The following is a 23310-nucleotide window of genomic DNA, read 5'->3' on the forward strand; positions in this document are numbered from 1 at the left end:
GCTGAGCAACAGCTTTCCAGGCTAGCTCTTACTGCCTGCGAGCTATCTGCAGACGTTCGCATTTTCGGAGCAGGGCTGCCAGAAGCGCCAGGCACGGACCACCTAAGCTACGTTTGAAGTTTGAGGGGACAAGACAAGCAAGCAGCCCCAGTCTCTGTGCCTCTGTGCGAGCAGTGCCATGGGCAGATGAGGCTGAGCAACAGCTTTCCAGGCTAGCTCTTTCTGCTGCGAGCTATCTGCAGACGTTCGCATTTTCAGAGCAGGGCTGCCGGAGGCGCCCGGCACAGACCACCTAAGATACATTTGAAGTTTGAGGGGACAAGACAAGCAAGCAGCCCCAGTCTCTGTGCCTCTGTGCGAGCAGTGCCATGGGCAGATGAGGCTGAGCAACAGCTTTCCAGACTAGCTCTTTCTGCCTGCGAGCTATCTGCAGATGTTCGCATTTTCGGAGCAGGGCTGCCGGAGGCACCCGGCACGGACCACCTAAGCTACGTTTGAAGTTTCAGGGGACAAGACAAGCAAGCAGCCCCAGTCTCTGTGCCTCTGTGCGAGCAGTGCCATGGGCAGATGAGGCTGAGCAACAGCTTTCCAGGCTAGCTCTTTCTGCCTGCGAGCTATCTGCAGACGTTCGCATTTTCGGAGCAGGGCTGCCGGAGGCGCCCAGCAGAGACCACCTAAGATACGTTTGAAGTTTGAGGGGACAAGACAAGCAAGCAGCCCCAGTCTCTGTGCCTCTGTGCGAGCAGTGCCATGGGCAGATGAGGCTGAGCAAAAGCTTTCCAGGCTAGCAAATTCTGCCTGCGAGCTATCTGCAGATTTTCGCATTTTTGGAGCAGGGCTGCCGCAAGCACCCGGCACGGACCACCTAAGCTACGTTTGAAGTTTGAGGGGACAAGACAAGCAAGCAGCCCCAGTCTCTGTGCCTCTGTGCGAGCAGTGCCATGGGCAGATGAGGCTGAGCAACAGCTTTCCAGGCTAGCTCTTTCTGCCTGCGAGCTATCTGCAGACGTTCGCATTTTCAGAGCAGGGCTGCCAGAAGCGCCCGGCACGGACCACCTAAGCTACGTTTGAAGTTTGAGGGGACAAGACAAGCAAGCAGCCCCAGTCTCTGTGCCTCTGTGCGAGCAGTGCCATGGGCAGATGAGGCTGAGCAACAGCTTTCCAGGCTAGCTCTTTCTGCTGCGAGCTATCTGCAGACGTTCGCATTTTCAGAGCAGGGCTGCCGGAGGCGCCCGGCACAGACCACCTAAGATACATTTGAAGTTTGAGGGGACAAGACAAGCAAGCAGCCCCAGTCTCTGTGCCTCTGTGCGAGCAGTGCCATGGGCAGATGAGGCTGAGCAACAGCTTTCCAGACTAGCTCTTTCTGCCTGCGAGCTATCTGCAGACGTTCGCATTTTCGGAGCAGGGCTGCCGGAGGCGCCCGGCACGGACCACCTAAGCTACGTTTGAAGTTTCAGGGGGCAAGACAAGCAAGCAGCCCCAGTCTCTGTGCCTCTGTGCGAGCAGTGCCATGGGCAGATGAGGCTGAGCAACAGCTTTCCAGGCTAGCTCTTTCTGCCTGCGAGCTATCTGCAGACGTTCGCATTTTCGGAGCAGGGCTGCCAAAGACGCCCAGCACAGACCACCTAAGCTACGTTTGAAGTTTGAGGGGACAAGACAAGCAAGCAGCCCCAGTCTCTGTGCCTCTGTGCGAGCAGTGCCATGGGCAGATGAGGCTGAGCAACAGCTTTCCAGGCTAGCTTTTTCTGCCTGCGAGCTATCTGCAGACGTTCGCATTTTCGGAGCAGGGCTGCCGGAGGCGCCCAGCAGAGACCACCTAATCTACGTTTGAAGTTTGGGGGGACAAGACAAGCAAGCAGCCCCAGTCTCTGTGCCTCTGTGCGAGCAGTGCCATGGGCAGATGAGGCTGAGCAACAGCTTTCCAGGCTAGCTCTTTCTGCCTGCGAGCTATCTGCAGATTTTCGCATTTTTGGAGCAGGGCTGCCGCAAGCACCCGGCACGGACCACCTAAGCTACGTTTGAAGTTTGAGGGGACAAGAAAAGCAAGCAGCCCCAGTCTCTGTGCCTCTGTGCGAGCAGTGCCATGGGCAGATGAGGCTGAGCAACAGCTTTCCAGGCTAGCTTTTTCTGCCTGCGAGCTATCTGCAGACGTTCGCATTTTCGGAGCAGGGCTGCCAAAGGCGCCCAGCAGAGACCACCTAATCTACGTTTGAAGTTTGGGGGGACAAGACAAGCAAGCAGCCCCAGTCTCTGTGCCTCTGTGCGAGCAGTGCCATGGGCAGATGACGCTGAGCAAGAGCTTTCCAGGCTAGCTCTTTCTGCCTGCGAGCTATCTGCAGACGTTCGCATTTTCAGAGCAGGGCTGCCAAAGGCGCCCGGCATAGACCACCTAAGCTACGTTTGAAGTTTGAGGGGACAAGACAAGCAAGCAGCCCCAATCTCTGTGCCTCTGTGCGAGCAGTGCCATGGGCAGATGAGGCTGAGCAACAGCTTTCCAGGCTAGCTCTTTCTGCCTGCGAGCTATCTGCAGACGTTCGCATTTTCGGAGCAGGGCTGCCAGAAGCGCCCGGCACGGACCACCAAAGCTACGTTTGAAGTTTGAGGGAACAAGACAAGCAAGCAGCCCCAGTCTCTGTGCCTCTGTGCGAGCAGTGCCATGGGCAGATGAGGCTGAGCAACAGCTTTCCAGGCTAGCTCTTTCTGCTGCGAGCTATCTGCAGACGTTCGCATTTTCGGAGCAGGGCTGCCAAAGGCGCCCAGCAGAGACCACCTAAGATACGTTTGAAGTTTGAGGGGACAAGACAAGCAAGCAGCCCCAGTCTCTGTGCCTCTGTGCGAGCAGTGCCATGGGCAGATGAGGCTGAGCAACAGCTTTCCAGGCTAGCTCTTTCTGCCTGCGAGCTATCTGCAGACGTTCGCATTTTCGGAGCAGGGCTGCCAGAAGCGCCCGGCACGGACCACCTAAGCTACGTTTGAAGTTTGAGGGGACAAGACAAGCAAGCAGCCCCAGTCTCTGTGCCTCTGTGCGAGCAGTGCCATGGGCAGATGAGGCTGAGCAACAGCTTTCCAGGCTAGCTCTTTCTGCTGCGAGCTATCTGCAGACGTTCGCATTTTCAGAGCAGGGCTGCCGGAGGCGCCCGGCACAGACCACCTAAGATACATTTGAAGTTTGAGGGGACAAGACAAGCAAGCAGCCCCAGTCTCTGTGCCTCTGTGCGAGCAGTGCCATGGGCAGATGAGGCTGAGCAACAGCTTTCCAGACTAGCTCTTTCTGCCTGCGAGCTATCTGCAGACGTTCGCATTTTCGGAGCAGGGCTGCCGGAGGCGCCCGGCACGGACCACCTAAGCGACGTTTGAAGTTTCAGGGGGCAAGACAAGCAAGCAGCCCCAGTCTCTGTGCCTCTGTGCGAGCAGTGCCATGGGCAGATGAGGCTGAGCAACAGCTTTCCAGGCTAGCTCTTTCTGCCTGCGAGCTATCTGCAGACGTTCGCATTTTCGGAGCAGGGCTGCCAAAGACGCCCAGCACAGATCACCTAAGCTACGTTTGAAGTTTGAGGGGACAAGACAAGCAAGCAGCCCCAGTCTCTGTGCCTCTGTGCGAGCAGTGCCATGGGCAGATGAGGTTGAGCAAAAGCTTTCCAGGCTAGCAAATTCTGCCTGCGAGCTATCTGCAGATTTTCGCATTTTCGGAGCAGGGCTGCCAAAGGCGCCCAGCAGAGACCACCTAAGATACGTTTGAAGTTTGAGGGGACAAGACAAGCAAGCAGCCCCAGTCTCTGTGCCTCTGTGCGAGCAGTGCCATGGGCAGATGAGGCTGAGCAACAGCTTTCCAGACTAGCTCTTTCTGCCTGCGAGCTATCTGCAGACGTTCGCATTTTCGGAGCAGGGCTGCCGGAGGCGCCCGGCACGGACCAGCTAAGCTCGTTTGAAGTTTCAGGGGGCAAGACAATCAAGCAGCCCCAGTCTCTGTGCCTCTGTGCGAGCAGTGCCATGGGCAGATGAGGCTGAGCAACAGCTTTCCAGGCTAGCTCTTTCTGCCTGCGAGCTATCTGCAGACGTTCGCATTTTCGGAGCAGGGCTGCCAAAGACGCCCAGCACAGACCACCTAAGCTACGTTTGAAGTTTGAGGGGACAAGACAAGCAAGCAGCCCCAGTCTCTGTGCCTCTGTGCGAGCAGTGCCATGGGCAGATGAGGCTGAGCAAAAGCTTTCCAGTCTAGCAAATTCTGCCTGCGAGCTATCTGCAGATTTTCGCATTTTTGGAACAGGGCTGCCAAAGGTGCCCGGCACAGACCACCTAAGCTACGTTTGAAGTTTGAGGGGACAAGACAAGCAAGCAGCCCCAGTCTCTGTGCCTCTGTGCGAGCAGTGCCATGGGCAGATGAGGCTGAGCAACAGCTTTCCAGGCTAGCTTTTTCTGCCTGCGAGCTATCTGCAGACGTTCGCATTTTCGGAGCAGGGCTGCCGGAGGCGCCCGGCACGGACCACCTAAGCTACGTTTGAAGTTTGAGGGGACAAGACAAGCAAGCAGCCCCAGTCTCTGTGCCTCTGTGCGAGCAGTGCCATGGGCAGATGAGGCTGAGCAACAGCTTTCCAGTCTAGCTCTTTCTGCCTGCGAGCTATCTGCAGACGCTCGCATTTTCGGAGCAGGGCTGCCGGAGGCGCCCGGCACGGACCACCTAAGCTACATTTGAAGTTTGATGGGACAAGACAAGCAAGCAGCCCCAGTCTCTGTGCCTCTGTGCGAGCAGTGCCATGGGCAGATGAGGCTGAGCAACAGCTTTCCAGGCTAGCTCTTTCTGGCTGCGAGCTACCTGCAGACGTTTGCATTTTCGGAGCAGGGCTGCCAAAGGCGCCCGGCACGGACCACCAAAGCTACGTTTGAAGTTTCAGGGGACAAGACAAGCAAGCAGCCCCAGTCTCTGTGCCTCTGTGCGAGCAGTGCCATGGGCAGATGAGGCTGAGCAACAGCTTTCCAGGCTAGCTCTTTCTGCCTGCGAGCTATCTGCAGACGTTCGCATTTTCGGAGCAGGGCTGCCAAAGGCGCCCAGCAGAGACCACCTAAGATACGTTTGAAGTTTGAGGGGACAAGACAAGCAAGCAGCCCCAGTCTCTGTGCCTCTGTGCGAGCAGTGCCATGGGCAGATGAGGCTGAGCAACAGCTTTCCAGGCTAGCTCTTTCTGCCTGCGAGCTATCTGCAGACGTTCGCATTTTCGGAGCAGGGCTGCCAAAGGCGCCCAGCAGAGACCACCTAAGATACGTTTGATCTTTGAGGGGACAAGACAAGCAAGCAGCCCCAGTCTCTGTGCCTCTGTGCGAGCAGTGCCATGGGCAGATGAGGCTGAGCAACAGCTTTCCAGGCTAGCTCTTTCTGCCTGCGAGCTATCTGCAGACGTTCGCATTTTCGGAGCAGGGCTGCCGGAGGCGCCCGGCACAGACCACCTAAGCTACGTTTGAAGTTTGAGGGGACAAGACAAGCAAGCAGCCCCAGTCTCTGTGCCTCTGTGCGAGCAGTGCCATGGGCAGATGAGGCTGAGCAACAGCTTTCCAGGCTAGCTCTTTCTGCTGCGAGCTATCTGCAGACGTTCGCATTTTCGGAGCAGGGCTGCCGGAGGCGCCCGGCACGGACCACCTAAGCTACGTTTGAAGTCTGAGGGGGCAAGACAAGCAAGCAGCCCCAGTCTCTGTGCCTCTGTGCGAGCAGTGCCATGGGCAGATGAGGCTGAGCAACAGCTTTCCAGGCTAGCTCTTTCTGGCTGCGAGCTATCTGCAGACGTTCGCATTTTCGGAGCAGGACTGCCAAAGGAGCCCAGCACAGACCACCTAAGCTACGTTTGAAGTTTGAGGGGACAAGACAAGCAAGCAGCCCCAGTCTCTGTGCCTCTGTGCAAGCAGTGCCATGGGCAGATGAGGCTGAGCAACAGCTTTCCAGGCTAGCTCTTTCTGCCTGCGAGCTATCTGCAGACGTTCACATTTTCAGAGCAGGGCTGCCGGAGGCGCCCGGCACAGACCACCTAAGCTACATTTGAAGTTTGAGGGGACAAGACAAGCAAGCAGCCCCAGTCTCTGTGCCTCTGTGCAAGCAGTGCCATGGGCAGATGAGGCTGAGCAACAGCTTTCCAGGCTAGCTCTTTCTGCCTGCGAGCTATCTGCAGACGTTCGCATTTTCGGAGCAGGGCTGCCGGAGGCGCCCGGCACGGACCACCTAAGCTACGTTTGAAGTTTCAGGGTGCAAGACAAGCAAGCAGCCCCAGTCTCTGTGCCTCTGTGCGAGCAGTGCCATGGGCAGATGAGGCTGAGCAACAGCTTTCCAGGCTAGCTCTTTCTGCCTGCGAGCTATCTGCAGACGTTCGCATTTTCGGAGCAGGGCTGCCAAAGACGCCCAGCACAGACCACCTAAGCTACGTTTGAAGTTTGAGGGGACAAGACAAGCAAGCAGCCCCAGTCTCTGTGCCTCTGTGCGAGCAGTGCCATGGGCAGATGAGGCTGAGCAAAAGCTTTCCAGGCTAGCAAATTCTGCCTGCGAGCTATCTGCATATGTTCGCATTTTTGGAGCAGGGCTGCCGCAAGCACCCGGCACGGACCACCTAAGCTACGTTTGAAGTTTGAGGGGACAAGACAAGCAAGCAGCCCCAGTCTCTGTGCCTCTGTGCGAGCAGTGCCATGGGCAGATGAGGCTGAGCAACAGCTTTCCAGGCTAGCTTTTTCTGCCTGCGAGCTATCTGCCGACGTTCGCATTTTCGGAGCAGGGCTGCCGGAGGCGCCCAGCAGAGACCACCTAATCTACGTTTGAAGTTTGGGGGGACAAGACAAGCAAGCAGCCCCAGTCTCTGTGCCTCTGTGCGAGCAGTGCCATGGGCAGATTACGCTGAGCAAGAGCTTTCCAGGCTAGCTCTTTCTGCCTGCGAGCTATCTGCAGACGTTCGCATTTTTGGAACAGGGCTGCCAAAGGCGCCCGGCACAGACCACCTAAGCTACGTTTGAAGTTTGAGGGGACAAGACAAGCAAGCAGCCCCAGTCTCTGTGCCTCTGTGCGAGCAGTGCCATTCGCAGATGAGGCTGAGCAACAGCTTTCCAGGCTAGCTTTTTCTGCCTGCGAGCTATCTGCAGACGTTCGCATTTTCGGAGCAGGGCTGCCAAAGGCGCCCAGCAGAGACCACATAAGATACGTTTGAAGTTTGAGGGGACAAGACAAGCAAGCAGCCCCAGTCTCTGTGCCTCTGTGCGAGCAGTGCCATGGGCAGATGAGGCTGAGCAACAGCTTTCCAGGCTAGCTCTTTCTGCCTGCGAGCTATCTGCAGACGTTCGCATTTTCGGAGCAGGGCTGCCAAAGGCGCCCATCAGAGACCACCTAAGCTACGTTTGAAGTTTGAGGGGACAAGACAAGCAAGCAGCCCCAGTCTCTGTGCCTCTGTGCGAGCAGTGCCATGGGCAGATGAGGCTGAGCAACAGCTTTCCAGGCTAGCTCTTTCTGGCTGCGAGCTATCTGCAGACGTTCGCATTTTCGGAGCAGGACTGCCAAAGGAGCCCAGCACAGACCACCTAAGCTACGTTTGAAGTCTGAGGGGACAAGACAAGCAAGCAGCCCCAGTCTCTGTGCCTCTGTGCAAGCAGTGCCATGGGCAGATGAGGCTGAGCAACAGCTTTCCAGGCTAGCTCTTTCTGCCTGCGAGCTATCTGCAGACGTTCACATTTTCAGAGCAGGGCTGCCGGAGGCGCCCGGCACAGACCACCTAAGCTACATTTGAAGTTTGAGGGGACAAGACAAGCAAGCAGCCCCAGTCTCTGTGCCTCTGTGCGAGCAGTGCCATGGGCAGATGAAGCTGAGCAACAGCTTTCCAGGCTAGCTCTTTCTGCCTGCGAGCTATCTGCACACGTTCGCATTTCCTGTGTAGGGCTGCCGGAGGCGCCCGGCACGGACCACCTAAGCTACGTTTGAAGTTTCAGGGTGCAAGACAAGCAAGCAGCCCCAGTCTCTGTGCCTCTGTGCGAGCAGTGCCATGGGCAGATGAGGCTGAGCAACAGCTTTCCAGGCTAGCTCTTTCTGCCTGCGAGCTATCTGCAGACGTTCGCATTTTCTGAGCAGGGCTGCCGGAGGCGCCCAGCAGAGACCACCTAATCTACGTTTGAAGTTTGAGGGGACAAGACAAGCAAGCAGCCCCAGTCTCTGTGCCTCTGTGCGAGCAGTGCCATGGGCAGATGAGGCTGAGCAACAGCTTTCCAGGCTAGCTCTTTCTGCCTGCGAGCTATCTGCACACGTTCGCATTTCCTGTGTAGGGCTGCCGGAGGCGCCCGGCACGGACCACCTAAGCTACGTTTGAAGTTTCAGGGTGCAAGACAAGCAAGCAGCCCCAGTCTCTGTGCCTCTGTGCGAGCAGTGCCATGGGCAGATGAGGCTGAGCAACAGCTTTCCAGGCTAGCTCTTTCTGCCTGCGAGCTATCTGCAGACGTTCGCATTTTCTGAGCAGGGCTGCCGGAGGCGCCCAGCAGAGACCACCTAATCTACGTTTGAAGTTTGAGGGGACAAGACAAGCAAGCAGCCCCGTCTCTGTGCCTCTGTGCGAGCAGTGCCATGGGCAGATTACGCTGAGCAAGAGCTTTCCAGGCTAGCTCTTTCTGCCTGCGAGCTATCTGCAGACGTTCGCATTTTTGGAACAGGGCTGCCAAAGGCGCCCGGCGCAGACCACCTAAGCTACGTTTGAAGTTTGAGGGGACAAGACAAGCAAGCAGCCCCAGTCTCTGTGCCTCTGTGCGAGCAGTGCCATGGGCAGATGAGGCTGAGCAACAGCTTTCCAGGCTAGCTCTTTCTGGCTGCGAGCTATCTGCAGACGTTCGCATTTTCGGAGCAGGACTGCCAAAGGAGCCCAGCACAGACCACCTAAGCTACGTTTGAAGTTTGAGGGGACAAGACAAGCAAGCAGCCCCAGTCTCTGTGCCTCTGTGCAAGCAGTGCCATGGGCAGATGAGGCTGAGCAACAGCTTTCCAGGCTAGCTCTTTCTGCCTGCGAGCTATCTGCAGACGTTCACATTTTCAGAGCAGGGCTGCCGGAGGCGCCCGGCACAGACCACCTAAGCTACATTTGAAGTTTGAGGGGACAAGACAAGCAAGCAGCCCCAGTCTCTGTGCCTCTGTGCGAGCAGTGCCATGGGCAGATGAGGCTGAGCAACAGCTTTCCAGACTAGCTCTTTCTGCCTGCGAGCTATCTGCACACGTTCGCATTTCCTGTGTAGGGCTGCCGGAGGCGCCCGGCACGGACCACCTAAGCTACGTTTGAAGTTTCAGGGTGCAAGACAAGCAAGCAGCCCCAGTCTCTGTGCCTCTGTGCGAGCAGTGCCATGGGCAGATGAGGCTGAGCAACAGCTTTCCAGGCTAGCTCTTTCTGCCTGCGAGCTATCTGCAGACGTTCGCATTTTCGGAGCAGGGCTGCCGGAGGCGCCCGGCACGGACCACCTAAGCTACATTTGAAGTTTGAGGGGACAAGACAAGCAAGCAGCCCCAGTCTCTGTGCCTCTGTGCGAGCAGTGCCATGGGCAGATGAGGCTTAGCAACAGCTTTCCACGCTAGCTCTTTCTGGCTGTGAGCTATCTGCAGACGTTTGCATTTTCGGAGCAGGGCTGCCAAAGGCGCCCGGCACAAACAGCCAAAAGGTACGTTTGAAGTTTGAGGGGGCAAGACAATCAAGCAGCCCCAGTCTCTGTGCCTCTGTGCGAGCAGTGCCATGGGCAGATGAGTCTGAGCAACAGCTTTCCAGGCTAGCTCTTTCTGCCTGCGAGCTACCTGCAGACGTTCGCATTTTCGGAGCAGGGCTGCCAAAGGCGCCCGGCACGGACCACCTAAGCTACGTTTGAAGTTTGAGGGGACAAGACAAGCAAGCAGCCCCAGTCTCTGTGCCTCTGTGCGAGCAGTGCCATGGGCAGATGAGGCTGAGCAACAGCTTTCCAGGCTAGCTCTTTCTGCCTGCGAGCTATCTGCAGACGTTCGCATTTTCGGAGTAGGGCTGCCAGAAGCGCCCGAGATGGACCACCTAAGCTACGTTTGAAGTTTGAGGGGACAAGACAAGCAAGCAGCCCCAGTCTCTGTGCCTCTGTGCGAGCAGTGCCATGGGCAGATGAGGCTGAGCAACAGCTTTCCAGGCTAGCTCTTTCTGCCTGCGAGCTATCTGCAGACGTTCGCATTTTCGGAGCAGGGCTGCCAGAAGCGCCCGGCACGGACCACCTAAGCTACGTTTGAAGTTTGAGGGGGCAAGACAAGCAAGCAGCCCCAGTCTCTGTGCCTCTGTGCGAGCAGTGCCATGGGCAGATGAGGCTGAGCAACAGCTTTCCAGGCTAGCTCTTTCTGCCTGCGAGCTATCTGCAGACGTTCGCATTTTCGGAGCAGGGCTGCCAGAAGCGCCCGGCACGCACCACCTAAGCTACGTTTGAAGTTTGAGGGGACAAGACAAGCAAGCAGCCCCAGTCTCTGTGCCTCTGTATGAGCAGTGCCATGGGCAGATGACGCTGAGCAACAGCTTTCCAGGCTAGCTCTTTCTGCCTGCGAGCTATCTGCAGACATTCGCATTTTCGGAGCAGGGCTGCCGGAGGCGCCCGGCACGGATCACCTAAGCTATGTTTGAAGTTTGAGGGTACAAGACAAGCAAGCAGCCCCAGTCTCTGTGCCTCTGTGCGAGCAGTGCCATGGGCAGATGAGGCTGAGCAACAGCTTTCCAGGCTAGCTCTTTCTGGCTGCGAGCTATCTGCAGACGTTCGCATTTTCGGAGCAGGGCTGCAGGAGGCGCCCGGCACGGACCACCTAAGCTACATTTGAAGTTTGAGGGGACAAGACAAGCAAGCAGCCCCAGTCTCTGTGCCTCTGTGCGAGCAGTGCCATGTGCAGATGAGGCTGAGCAACAGCTTTCCAGGCTAGCTCTTTCTGCCTGCGAGCTATCTGCAGACGTTCGCATTTTCGGAGCAGGGCTGCCAGAAGGGCCCAGCAGAGACCACCTAATCTACGTTTGAAGTTTGAGGGGACAAGACAAGCAAGCAGCCCCAGTCTCTGTGCCTCTGTATGAGCAGTGCCATGGGCAGATGACGCTGAGCAAGAGCTTTCCAGGCTAGCTCTTTCTGCCTGTGAGCTATATGAGACATTCGCATTTTCGGAGCAGGGCTGCCGGAGGCGCCCGGCACGGATCACCTAAGCTATGTTTGAAGTTTGAGGGTACAAGACAAGCAAGCAGCCCCAGTATCTGTGCCTCTGTGCGAGCAGTGCCATGGGCAGATGAGGCTGAGCAAGAGCTTTCCAGGCTAGCTCTTTCTGGCTGCGAGCTATCTGCAGACGTTCGCATTTTCGGAGCAGGGCTGCAGGAGGCGCCCGGCACGGACCACCTAAGCTACATTTGAAGTTTGAGGGGACAAGACAAGCAAGCAGCCCCAGTCTCTGTGCCTCTGTGCGAGCAGTGCCATGGGCAGATGAGGCTGAGCAACAGCTTTCCAGGCTAGCTCTTTCTGCCTGCGAGCTATCTGCAGACGTTCGCATTTTCAGAGCAGCGCTGCCACAAGCATAAGGCACGGACCACCTAAGCTACGTTTGAAGTTTGAGGGGACATGACAAGCAAGCAGCCCCAGTCTCTGTGCCTCTGTGCAAGCAGTGCCATGGGCAGATGAGGCTGAGCAACATCTTTCCAGGCTAGCTCTTTCTGGCTGTGAGCTATCTGCAGATGTTTGCATTTTCGGAGCAGGGCGGCCAAAGGCGCCCGGCACAAACAGCCAAAAGATACGTTTGAAGTCTGAGGGGGCAAGACGATCAAGCAGCCCCAGTCTCTGTGCCTCTGTGCGAGCAGTGCCATGGGCAGATGAGGCTGAGCAACAGCTTTCCAGGCTAGCTCTTTCTGCCTGCAAGCTATCTGCAGACGTTCGCATTTTCGGAGCAGCGCTGCCACAAGCATCTGGCACGGACCACCTAAGCTACGTTTGAAGTTTGAGGGGACAAGACAAGCAAGCAGCCCCAGTCTCTGTGCCTCTGTGCGAGCAGTGCCATTCGCAGATGAGGCTGAGCAAAAGCTTTCCAGGCTAGCTCTTTCTGGCTGCGAGCTATCTGCAGACGTTCGCATTTTCGGACCAGGGCTGCCGGAGGCCCCCAGCACAGACCACCTAAGCTACGTTTGAAGTTTGAGGGGTCAAGAAAAGCAAGCAGCCCCAGTCTCTGTGCCTCTGTGCGAGCAGTGCCATGGGCAGATGAGGCTGAGCAACAGCTTTCCAGGCTAGCTCTTTCTGCCTGCGAGCTATCTGCAGACGTTCGCATTTTCAGAGCAGGGCTGCCGGAGGCGCCCAGCAGAGACCACCTAATCTACGTTTGAAGTTTGAGGGGACAAGACAAGCAAGCAGCCCCAGTCTCTGTGCCTCTGTGCGAGCAGTGCCATGGGCAGATGAGGCTGAGCAACAGCTTTCCAGGCTAGCTCTTTCTGCTGCGAGCTATCTGCAGACGTTCGCATTTTCGGAGCAGGGCTGCCGGAGGCGCCCAGCAGAGACCACCTAAGCTACGTTTGAAGTTTGAGGGGACAAGACAAGCAAGCAGCCCCAGTCTCTGTGCCTCTGTGCGAGCAGTGCCATGGGCAGATGAGGCTGAGCAACAGCTTTCCAGGCTAGCTCTTTCTGGCTGTGAGCTATCTGCAGACGTTTGCATTTTCGGAGCAGGGCGGCCAAAGGCACCCGGCACAAACAGCCAAAAGCTACGTTTGAAGTCTGAGGGGGCAAGACGATCAAGCAGCCCCAGTCTCTGTGCCTCTGTGCAAGCAGTGCCATGGGCAGATGAGGCTGAGCAACAGCTTTCCAGACTAGCTCTTTCTGCCTGCGAGCTATCTGCAGACGTTCGCATTTTCGGAGCAGGGCTGCCGGAGGCGCCTGGCACGGACCACCTAAGCTACATTTGAAGTTTGAGGGGACAAGACAACAAGCAGCCCCAGTCTCTGTGCCTCTGTGCGAGCAGTGCCATGGGCAGATGAGGCTGAGCAACAGCTTTCCAGGCTAGCTCTTTCTGCCTGCGAGCTATCTGCAGACGTTCGCATTTTCGGAGCAGGGCTGCCAGAAGCGCCCGAGATGGACCACCTAAGCTACGTTTGAAGTTTGAGGGGACAAGACAAGCAAGCAGCCCCAGTCTCTGTGCCTCTGTGCGAGCAGTGCCATGGGCAGATGAGGCTGAGCAACAGCTTTCCAGGCTAGCTCTTTCTGCCTGCGAGCTATCTGCAGACGTTCTCATTTTCGGAGCAGGGCTGCCAGAAACGCCCGGCACGGACCACCTAAGCTACGTTTGAAGTTTGAGGGGGCAAGACAAGCAAGCAGCCCCAGTCTCTGTGCCTCTGTGCGAGCAGTGCCATGGGCAGATGAGGCTGAGCAACAGCTTTCCAGGCTAGCTCTTTCTGCCTGCGAGCTATCTGCAGACGTTCGCATTTTCGGAGCAGGGTTGCCAGAAGCGCCCGGCACGCACCACCTAAGCTACGTTTGAAGTTTGAGGGGACAAGACAAGCAAGCAGCCCCAGTCTCTGTGCCTCTGTATGAGCAGTGCCATGGGCAGATGACGCTGAGCAACAGCTTTCCAGGCTAGCTCTTTCTGCCTGCGAGCTATATGAGACATTCGCATTTTCGGAGCAGGGCTGCCGGAGGCGCCCGGCACGGACCACCTAAGCTATGTTTGAAGTTTGAGGGTACAAGACAAGCAAGCAGCCCCAGTCTCTGTGCCTCTGTGCGAGCAGTGCCATGGGCAGATGAGGCTGAGCAACAGCTTTCCAGGCTAGCTCTTTCTGGCTGCGAGCTATCTGCAGACGTTCGCATTTTCGGAGCAGGGCTGCAGGAGGCGCCCGGCACGGACCACCTAAGCTACATTTGAAGTTTGAGGGGACAAGACAAGCAAGCAGCCCCAGTCTCTGTGCCTCTGTGCGAGCAGTGCCATGTGCAGATGAGGCTGAGCAACAGCTTTCCAGGCTAGCTCTTTCTGCCTGCGAGCTATCTGCAGACGTTCGCATTTTCGGAGCAGGGCTGCCAGAAGGGCCCAGCAGAGACCACCTAATCTACGTTTGAAGTTTGAGGGGACAAGACAAGCAAGCAGCCCCAGTCTCTGTGCCTCTGTATGAGCAGTGCCATGGGCAGATGACGCTGAGCAAGAGCTTTCCAGGCTAGCTCTTTCTGCCTGTGAGCTATATGAGACATTCGCATTTTCGGAGCAGGGCTGCCGGAGGCGCCCGGCACGGATCACCTAAGCTATGTTTGAAGTTTGAGGGTACAAGACAAGCAAGCAGCCCCAGTATCTGTGCCTCTGTGCGAGCAGTGCCATGGGCAGATGAGGCTGAGCAACAGCTTTCCAGGCTAGCTCTTTCTGGCTGCGAGCTATCTGCAGACGTTCGCATTTTCGGAGCAGGGCTGCAGGAGGCGCCCGGCACGGACCACCTAAGCTACATTTGAAGTTTGAGGGGACAAGACAAGCAAGCAGCCCCAGTCTCTGTGCCTCTGTGCGAGCAGTGCCATGGGCAGATGAGGCTGAGCAACAGCTTTCCAGGCTAGCTCTTTCTGGCTGCGAGCTATCTGCAGACGTTCGCATTTTCAGAGCAGCGCTGCCACAAGCATAAGGCACGGACCACCTAAGCTACGTTTGAAGTTTGAGGGGACATGACAAGCAAGCAGCCCCAGTCTCTGTGCCTCTGTGCAAGCAGTGCCATGGGCAGATGAGGCTGAGCAACAGCTTTCCAGGCTAGCTCTTTCTGGCTGTGAGCTATCTACAGATGTTTGCATTTTCGGAGCAGGGCGGCCAAAGGCGCCCGGCACAAACAGCCAAAAGATACGTTTGAAGTCTGAGGGGGCAAGACGATCAAGCAGCCCCAGTCTCTGTGCCTCTGTGCGAGCAGTGCCATGGGCAGATGAGGCTGAGCAACAGCTTTCCAGGCTAGCTCTTTCTGCCTGCGAGCTATCTGCAGACGTTCGCATTTTCGGAGCAGCGCTACCACAAGCATCTGTCACGGACCACCTAAGCTACGTTTGAAGTTTGAGGGGACAAGACAAGCAAGCAGCCCCAGTCTCTGTGCCTCTGTGCGAGCAGTGCCATTCGCAGATGAGGCTGAGCAAAAGCTTTCCAGGCTAGCTCTTTCTGGCTGCGAGCTATCTGCAAACGTTCGCATTTTCGGAGTAGCGCTGCTGCAAGCACCCGGCACAGACTACCTAAGCTACGTTTGAAGTTTGAGGGGTCAAGAAAAGCAAGCAGCCCCAGTCTCTGTGCCTCTGTGCGAGCAGTGCCATGGGCAGATGAGGCTGAGCAACAGCTTTCCAGGCTAGCTCTTTCTGCCTGCGAGCTATCTGCAGACGTTCGCATTTTCAGAGCAGGGCTGCCGGAGGCGCCCAGCAGAGACCACCTAATCTACGTTTGAAGTTTGAGGGGACAAGACAAGCAAGCAGCCCCAGTCTCTGTGCCTCTGTGCGAGCAGTGCCATGGGCAGATGAGGCTGAGCAACAGCTTTCCAGGCTAGCTCTTTCTGCTGCGAGCTATCTGCAGACGTTCGCATTTTCGGAGCAGGGCTGCCGGAGGCGCCCAGCAGAGTCCACCTAAGCTACGTTTGAAGTTTGAGGGGACAAGACAAGCAAGCAGCCCCAGTCTCTGTGCCTCTGTGCGAGCAGTGCCATGGGCAGATGAGGCTGAGCAACAGCTTTCCAGGCTAGCTCTTTCTGGCTGCGAGCTATCTGCAGACGTTTGCATTTTCGGAGCAGGGCGGCCAAAGGCACCCGGCACAAACAGCCAAAAGATACGTTTGAAGTCTGAGGGGGCAAGACGATCAAGCAGCCCCAGTCTCTGTGCCTCTGTGCAAGCAGTGCCATGGGCAGATGAGGCTGAGCAACAGCTTTCCAGGCTAGCTCTTTCTGCCTGCGATCTATCTGCAGACGTTCGCATTTTCGGAGCAGGGCTGCCGGAGGCGCCTGGCACGGACCACCTAAGCTACGTTTGAAGTTTGAGGGGGCAAGACAAGCAAGCAGCCCCAGTCTCTGTGCCTCTGTGCGAGCAGTGCCATGGGCAGATGAGGCTGAGCAACAGCTTTTCAGGCTAGCTCTTTCTGCCTGCGAGCTATCTGCAGACGTTCGCATTTTCGGAGCAGGGCTGCCAAAGGCGCCCAGCACAGACCACCTAAGTTACGTTTGAATTTTGAGGGGACAAGACAAGCAAGCAGCCCCAGTCTCTGTGCCTCTGTGCGAGCAGTGCCATGGGCACATGAGGCTGAGCAAAAGCTTTCCAGGCTAGCAAATTCTGCCTGCGAGCTATCTGCAGATGTTCGCATTTTCGGAGTAGCGCTGCTGCAAGCACCCGGCACAGACCACCTAAGCTACGTTTGAAGTTTGAGGGGACAAGACAAGCAAACAGCCCCAGTCTCTGTGCCTCTGTGCAAGCAGTGCCATGGGCAGATGAGGCTGAGCAACAGCTTTCCAGGCTAGCTCTTTCTGGCTGCGAGCTATCTGCAGACGTTCGCATTTTCGGAGCAGGGCTGCCGGAGGCGCCCAGCAGAGACCACCTAATCTACGTTTGAAGTTTGAGGGGACAAGACAAGCAAGCAGCCCCAGTCTCTGTGCCTCTGTGTGAGCAGTGCCATGGGCAGATGACGCTGAGCAAGAGCTTTCCAGGCTAGCTCTTTCTGCCTGTGAGCTATATGAGACATTCGCATTTTCGGAGCAGGGCTGCCGGAGGCGCCCGACACGGATCACCTAATCTACGTTTGAAGTTTGAGGGTACAAGACAAGCAAGCAGCCCCAGTTTCTGTGCCTCTGTGCGAGCAGTGCCATGGGCAGATGAGGCTGAGCAACAGCTTTCCAGGCTAGCTCTTTCTGGCTGCGAGCTATCTGCAGACGTTCGCATTTTCGGAGCAGGGCTGTCGGAGGCGCCCGGCACGGACCACCTAAGCTACATTTGAAGTTTGAGGGGACAAGACAAGCAAGCAGCCCCAGTCTCTGTGCCTCTGTGCGAGCAGTGCCATGGGCAGATGAGGCTGAGCAACAGCTTTCCAGGCTAGCTTTTTCTGGCTGTGAGCTATCTGCAGACGTTTGCATTTTCGGAGCAGGGCTGCCAAAGGCGCCCGGCACAAAGAGCCAAAAGATACGTTTGAAGTCTGAGGGGGCAAGACGATCAAGCAGCCCCAGTCTCTGTGCCTCTGTGCGAGCAGTGCCATGGGCAGATGAGGCTGAGCAACAGCTTTTCAGGCTAGCTCTTTCTGCCTGCGAGCTATCTGCAGACGTTCGCATTTTCGGAGCAGGACTGCCAAAGGAGCCCAGCACAGACCACCTAAAGTACGTTTGAAGTTTGAGGGGACAAGACAAGCAAGCAGCCCCAGTCTCTGTGCCTCTGTGCGAGCAGTGCCATGGGCAGATGAGGCTGAGCAACAGCTTTCCAGGCTAGCTCTTTCTGCCTGCGAGCTATCTGCAGACGTTCGCATTTTCAGAGCAGCGCTGCCACAAGCATCCGGCACGGACCACCTAAGCTACGTTTGAAGTTTGAGGGGACATGACAAGCAAGCAGCCCCAGTCTCTGTGCCTCTGTGCAAGCAGTGCCATGGGCAGATGAGGCTGAGCAACAGCTTTCCAGGCTAGCTCTTTCTGGCTGTGAGCTATCTGCAGACGTTTGCATTTTCGGAGCAGGGCGGCCAAAGGCGCCCGGCACAAACAGCCAAAAGATACGTTTGAAGTCTGAGGGGGCAAGACGATCAAGCAGCCCCAGTCTCTGTGCCTCTGTGCGAGCAGTGCCATGGGCAGATGAGGCTGAGCAACAGCTTTCCAGGCTAGCTCTTTCTTGCTGCGAGCTATCTGCAGACGTTCGCATTTTCGGAGCAGGGCTGCCGGAGGCGCCCAGCACAGACCACCTAAGCTACGTTTGAAGTTTGAGGGGACAAGACAAGCAAGCAGTCCCAGTCTCTGTGCCTCTGTGCGAGCAGTGCCATGGGCAGATGAGGCTGAGCAACAGCTTTCCAGGCTAGCTCTTTCTGCCTGCGAGCTATCTGCAGATGTTCGCATTTTCGGAGCAGGGCTGCCAAAGGCGCCCAGCACAGACCACCTAAGCTACGTTTGAAGTTTGAGGGGACAAGACAAGCAAGCAGCCCCAGTCTCTGTGCCTCTGTGCAAGCAGTGCCATGGGCAGATGAGGCTGAGCAACAGCTTTCCAGGCTAGCTCTTTCTGCCTGCGAGCTATCTGCATAAGTTCGCATTTTCAGAGCAGGGCTGCCGGAGGCGCCCAGCACAGACCACCTAAGCTACGTTTGAAGTTTGAGGGGACAAGACAAGCAAGCAGCCCCAGTCTCTGTGCCTCTGTGCGAGCAGTGCCATGGGCAGATGAGGCTGAGCAACAGCTTTCCAGGCTAGCTCTTTCTGCCTGCGAGCTATCTGCAGACGTTCGCATTTTCGGAGCAGGGCTGCCGGAGGCGCCCGGCACAGACCACCTAAGCTACATTTGAAGTTTGAGGGGACAAGACAAGCAAGCAGTCCCAGTCTCTGTGCATCTGTGCGAGCAGTGCCATGGGCAGATGAGGCTGAGCAACAGCTTTCCAGGCTAGCTCTTTCTGCCTGCGAGCTATCTGCAGATGTTCGCATTTTCGGAGCAGGGCTGGCAAAGGCGCCCAGCAGAGACCACCTAAGCTACGTTTGAAGTTTGAGGGGGCAAGACAAGCAAGCAGCCCCAGTCTCTGTGCCTCTGTGCGAGCAGTGCCATGGGCAGATGAGGCTGAGCAACAGCTTTCCAGGCTAGCTCTTTCTGCCTGCGAGCTATCTGCATATGTTCGCATTTTTGGAACAGGGCTGCCCAAGGCGCCCGGCACAGACCACCTAAGCTACGTTTGAAGTTTGAGGGGACAAGACAAGCAAGCAGCCCCAGTCTCTGTGCCTCTGTGCGAGCAGTGCCATGGGCAGATGAGGCTGAGCAACAGCTTTCCAGGCTAGCTTTTTCTGCCTGCGAGCTATCTGCAGACGTTCGCATTTTCGGAGCAGGGCTGCCGGAGGCGCCCGGCACGGACCACCTAAGTTACGTTTGAAGTTTGAGGGGACAAGACAAGCAAGCAGCCCCAGCCTCTGTGCCTCTGTGCGAGCAGTGCCATGGGCAGATGAGGCTGAGCAACAGCTTTCCAGGCTAGCTCTTTCTGCCTGCGAGCTATCTGCAGACGTTCGCATTTTCGGAGCAGGGCTGCCGGAGGCGCCCGGCACGGACCACCTAAGCTACATTTGAAGTTTGATGGGACAAGACAAGCAAGCAGCCCCAGTCTCTGTGCCTCTGTGCGAGCAGTGCCATGGGCAGATGAGGCTGAGCAACATCTTTCCAGGCTAGCTCTTTCTGGCTGTGAGCTATCTGCAGACGTTTGCATTTTCGGAGCAGGGCTGCCGGAGGCGCTCGGCACAAACAGCCAAAAGGTACGTTTGAAGTCTGAGGGGGCAAGACAATCAAGCAGCCCCAGTCTCTGTGCCTCTGTGCGAGCAGTGCCATGGGCAGATGAGTCTGAGCAACAGCTTTCCAGGCTAGCTCTTTCTGCCTGCGAGCTACCTGCAGACGTTCGCATTTTCGGAGCAGGGCTGCCAAAGGCGCCCGGCACGGACCACCTAAGCTACGTTTGAAGTTTGAGGGGACAAGACAAGCAAGCAGCCCCAGTCTCTGTGCCTCTGTGCGAGCAGTGCCATGGGCAGATGAGGCTGAGCAACAGCTTTCCAGGCTAGCTCTTTCTGCCTGCGAGCTATCTGCAGACGTTCGCATTTTCGGAGCAGGGCTGCCAGAAGCGCCCGGCACGGACCACCTAAGCTACCTTTGAAGTTTGAGGGGGCAAGACAAGCAAGCAGCCCCAGTCTCTGTGCCTCTGTGCGAGCAGTGCCATGGGCAGATGAGGCTGAGCAACAGCTTTCCAGGCTAGCTCTTTCTGCTGCGAGCTATCTGCAGACGTTCGCATTTTCGGAGCAGGGCTGCCAGAAGCGCCCGGCACGGACCACCTAAGCTACGTTTGAAGTTTGAGGGGACAAGACAAGCAAGCAGCCCCAGTCTCTGTGCCTCTGTGCGAGCAGTGCCATGGGCAGATGAGGCTGAGCAACAGCTTTCCAGGCTAGCTCTTTCTGCCTGCGAGCTATCTGCAGACGTTCACATTTTCAGAGCAGGGCTGGCAAAGGCGCCCAGCACAGACCACCTAAGCTACGTTTGAAGTTTGAGGGGACATGACAAGCAAGCAGCCCCAGTCTCTGTGCCTCTGTGCAAGCAGTGCCATGGGCAGATGAGGCTGAGCAACAGCTTTCCAGGCTAGCTCTTTCTGCCTGCGAGCTATCTGCAGACGTTCGCATTTTCAGAGCAGTGCTGCCACAAGCATAAGGCACGGACCACCTAAGCTACGTTTGAAGTTTGAGGGGACATGACAAGCAAGCAGCCCCAGTCTCTGTGCCTCTGTGCAAGCAGTGCCATGGGCAGATGAGGCTGAGCAACAGCTTTCCAGGCTAGCTCTTTCTGGCTGTGAGCTATCTGCAGATGTTTGCATTTTCGGAGCAGGGCGGCCAAAGGCGCCTGGCACAAACAGCCAAAAGATACGTTTGAAGTCTTAGGGGGCAAGACGATCAAGCAGCCCCAGTCTCTGTGCCTCTGTGCGAGCAGTGCCATTCGCAGATGAGGATGAGCAAAAGCTTTCCAGGCTAGCTCTTTCTGGCTGCGAGCTATCTGCAGACGTTCGCATTTTCGGAGCAGGGCTGCCGGAGGCGCCCAGCACAGACCACCTAAGCTACGTATGAAGTTTGAGGGGTCAAGAAAAGCAAGCAGCCCCAGTCTCTGTGCCTCTGTGCGAGCAGTGCCATGGGCAGATGAGGCTGAGCAACAGCTTTCCAGGCTAGCTCTTTCTGCCTGCGAGCTATCTGCACACGTTCGCATTTTCAGAGCAGGGCTGCCGGAGGCGCCCGGCACGGACCACCTAAGCTACGTTTGAAGTTTGAGGGGACAAGACAAGCAAGCAGCCCCAGTCTCTGTGCCTCTGTGCGAGCAGTGCCATGGGCAGATGAGGCTGAGCAACAGCTTTCCAGGCTAGCTCTTTCTGCTGCGAGCTATCTGCAGACGTTCGCATTTTCGGAGCAGGGCTGCCGGAGGCGCCCAGCAGAGACCACCTAAGCTACGTTTGAAGTTTGAGGGGACAAGACAAGCAAGCAGCCCCAGTCTCTGTGCCTCTGTGCGAGCAGTGCCATGGGCAGATGAGGCTGAGCAACAGCTTTCCAGGCTAGCTCTTTCTGGCTGTGAGCTATCTGCAGACGTTTGCATTTTCGGAGCAGGGCGGCCAAAGGCACCCGGCACAAACAGCCAAAAGATACGTTTGAAGTCTGAGGGGGCAAGACGATCAAGCAGCCCCAGTCTCTGTGCCTCTGTGCAAGCAGTGCCATGGGCAGATGAGGCTGAGCAACAGCTTTCCAGACTAGCTCTTTCTGCCTGCGAGCTATCTGCAGACGTTCGCATTTTCGGAGCAGGGCTGCCGGAGGCGCCTGGCACGGACCACCTAAGATACGTTTGAAGTTTGAGGGGGCAAGACAAGCAAGCAGCCCCAGTCTCTGTGCCTCTGTGCGAGCAGTGCCATGGGCAGATGAGGCTGAGCAACAGCTTTTCAGGCTAGCTCTTTCTGCCTGCGAGCTATCTGCAGACGTTCGCATTTTCGAAGCAGGGCTGCCAAAGGCGCCCAGCACAGACCACCTAAGTTACGTTTGAAGTTTGAGGGGACAAGACAAGCAAGCAGCCCCAGTCTCTGTGCCTCTGTGCGAGCAGTGCCATGGGCACATGAGGCTGAGCAAAAGCTTTCCAGGCTAGCAAATTCTGCCTGCGAGCTATCTGCAGATGTTCGCATTTTCGGAGTAGCGCTGCTGCAAGCACCCGGCACAGACCACCTAAGCTACGTTTGAAGTTTGAGGGGACAAGACAAGCAAACAGCCCCAGTCTCTGTGCCTCTGTGCGAGCAGTGCCATGGGCAGATGAGGCTGAGCAACAGCTTTCCAGGCTAGCTCTTTCTGGCTGCGAGCTATCTGCAGACGTTCGCTTTTTCGGAGCAGGGCTGCCGGAGGCGCCCAGCAGAGACCACCTAAGATACGTTTGAAGTTTGAGGGGACAAGACAAGCAAGCAGCCCCAGTCTCTGTGCCTCTGTGTGAGCAGTGCCATGGGCAGATGACGCTGAGCAAGAGCTTTCCAGGCTAGCTCTTTCTGCCTGTGAGCTATATGAGACATTCGCATTTTCGGAGCAGGGCTGCCGGAGGCGCCCGGCACGGATCACCTAAGCTACGTTTGAAGTTTGAGGGTACAAGACAAGCAAGCAGCCCCAGTTTCTGTGCCTCTGTGCGAGCAGTGCCATGGGCAGATGAGGCTGAGCAACAGCTTTCCAGGCTAGCTCTTTCTGCCTGCGAGCTATCTGCAGACGTTCGCATTTTCGGAGCAGGGCTGTCGGAGGCGCCCTGCACGGACCACCTAAGCTACATTTGAAGTTTGAGGGGACAAGACAAGCAAGCAGCCCCAGTCTCTGTGCCTCTGTGCAAGCAGTGCCATGGGCAGATGAGGCTGAGCAACAGCTTTCCAGGCTAGCTCTTTCTGGCTGTGAGCTATCTGCAGACGTTTGCATTTTCGGAGCAGGGCGGCCAAAGGCGCCCGGCACAAACAGCCAAAAGATACGTTTGAAGTCTGAGGGGGCAAGACGATCAAGCAGCCCCAGTCTCTGTGCCTCTGTGCGAGCAGTGCCATGGGCAGATGAGGCTGAGCAACAGCTTTCCAGGCTAGCTCTTTCTGCCTGCGAGCTATCTGCAGACGTTTGCATTTTCGGAGCAGGGCTGCCAAAGGAGCCCAGCAGAGACCACCTAAGCTACGTTTGAAGTTTGAGGGGACAAGACAAGCAAGCAGCCCCAGTCTCTGTGCCTCTGTGCGAGCAGTGCCATTCGCAGATGAGGCTGAGCAAAAGCTTTCCAGGCTAGCTCTTTCTTGCTGCGAGCTATCTGCAGACGTTCGCATTTTCGGAGCAGGGCTGCCGGAGGCGCCCAGCACAGACCACCTAAGCTACGTTTGAAGTTTGAGGGGACAAGACAAGCAAGCAGTCCCAGTCTCTGTGCCTCTGTGCGAGCAGTGCCATGGGCAGATGAGGCTGAGCAACAGCTTTCCAGGCTAGCTCTTTCTGCCTGCGAGCTATCTGCAGATGTTCGCATTTTCGGAGCAGGGCTGGCAAAGGCGCCCAGCACAGACCACCTAAGCTACGTTTGAAGTTTGAGGGGACAAGACAAGCAAGCAGCCCCAGTCTCTGTGCCTCTGTGCAAGCAGTGCCATGGGCAGATGAGGCTGAGCAACAGCT

The sequence above is a fragment of the Opisthocomus hoazin genome, chromosome 16, assembly GCF_030867145.1.
Source record: "Opisthocomus hoazin isolate bOpiHoa1 chromosome 16, bOpiHoa1.hap1, whole genome shotgun sequence".
Taxonomy (NCBI): Eukaryota; Metazoa; Chordata; class Aves; order Opisthocomiformes; family Opisthocomidae; genus Opisthocomus; species Opisthocomus hoazin.